Below are 1769 nucleotides of genomic sequence, written 5' to 3'. Positions count from 1 at the left end.
TCCCCCTCTTCCCTCCCCCCTCCCCGCCAAGATCAAGGAGGGGAGGGGAGCTGGTGGCAGGGGCTGAGCCCCCCTTGGACCCTTAGTGGATCCCACAGTGCCTCTGGGTCTCCCTGTTCTCCAGGAAGGAGAGTGTGTGCTTTGGGGAGCACCCGGGAGGATGTTCCACTCCAGGTTCCTTGATGGGAGCGGAGGGCAGGCCTTTCTTTCCTTCTAGTTGTAGAATTTACAGTCAGCCAGGCTTCCTGTGGTTCTGGATGATGTCCGTATTGTTTTTCTGAGGTATTAATCAATTGTTGTGAGCGGCATCAACTTCCCGGTGTTTATCTCTGCCGCCATCTTAGTTTCTCTCCCTCTCTTTCTCTCTTTCCCAGTGTAGTCATTGAATCATGTAGGCATGATGTTTGGCTGACAAATTGTGTTTGGTAACAATGACTCTACTACAGTGGCTTAAAAAGGCAATATTCTCTTATCTAAATGATGCTAAGAAGTAGGCTATTCAGGATGGTATTGCAGTCATCAGGCATCCTTTTAATTTTTGTGTTCCCCATATCTTAGTATGTCTTCTATTCTCAACATTACTATATGGTCCAGTATAGCTGCTAGAGTGCCAGCTATCACAAGCAAATTACAGAACTAAGGAGGAAGAAGGTGGGAGATACAGCTAAAAGCATACCTTTAAGTTAGGTCCCTTTAAGGAGTTTTTCTCAGAAGTCCTACACTTTACTTCTGCATATATCTACATCTCACTGGCCAGAAATTTGATGGCTACACAGATTGGGACATGTAATCTTTGGTTGGACACTGTTGTCCTCAATATTACAGGGGTTCTAGTAGTGAGAAAGAAAAGCAGAATGATGTGGAGTAGGCAGTAATCTCTACCACAGTACATTAATATGTATATATTACATATTTACATAGATCCCCACTAGTCTATGTATATATTTAGCCCTGGATAGTGTTGCTAAGTGATTAGAGCATTGGCCAGAGCACCAAAGGGTTGTGGGTTTGATTCCCAGTCAAGAGCATGTACCTGGGTTGCAGGTTTGCTCCAGCCCCGGTCAGGACACATTCGTGAGACAACCAATTGATGTGTCTCTCTCACATAAATGTTTCTCTCTCCCTTCTTCCCTTCCTCTCTATAAAAATCAATGGGAAAAATATTCTCAGGTGAGGATTAGCAAAAATAATTTATATACTTAAAAATATATTCTTTCTATATTTATAATATAAATAACATTTTTTGGTTATAAAAATTTTAAATATACATGAGGGTAAGGAAAATAGTACACTCAGTTGCTATGTTTCCATCTCCCATGGTTAATAATCTCCAACCTGGAGAAAATAAACAAATGGGACTACATCAAAATAAAAAGCTTCTGCACCACAAAAGAAACAATCAACAAAACAACAAGAAAGCCCACTGCATGGGAGAACATATTTGCCAAATTATCTCCAATAAGGGTTTAATTTCCAAAACTTATAGGGAACTCATAAAACTTAACAAAAGGAAGATAAACAATCCAATAAAAAAATGGGCAAAGGACCTAAATAGACATTTTTTGAAAGAGGACAAACAGAAGGCCAAGAGACATATGAAAACATGCTCAAAGTCACTAATCATCCAAGAGATGCAAATCAAAACAACAATGAGGTACCATCTCACACCTGCCAGAATGGCTATCCTCAACAAATCCACAAATGACAAGTGCTGGAGAGTATGCGGAGAAAAGGGAACACTCGTGCACTGCTGGTGCAGCCACTCTGAA

Source organism: Myotis davidii, unplaced genomic scaffold (genome assembly GCF_000327345.1).
Source record: "Myotis davidii unplaced genomic scaffold, ASM32734v1 scaffold1572, whole genome shotgun sequence".
Classification (NCBI taxonomy): Eukaryota; Metazoa; Chordata; class Mammalia; order Chiroptera; family Vespertilionidae; genus Myotis; species Myotis davidii.
The sequence above is the reverse complement of the archived record's forward strand: the minus strand, read 5'-3'. Positions refer to the sequence as shown.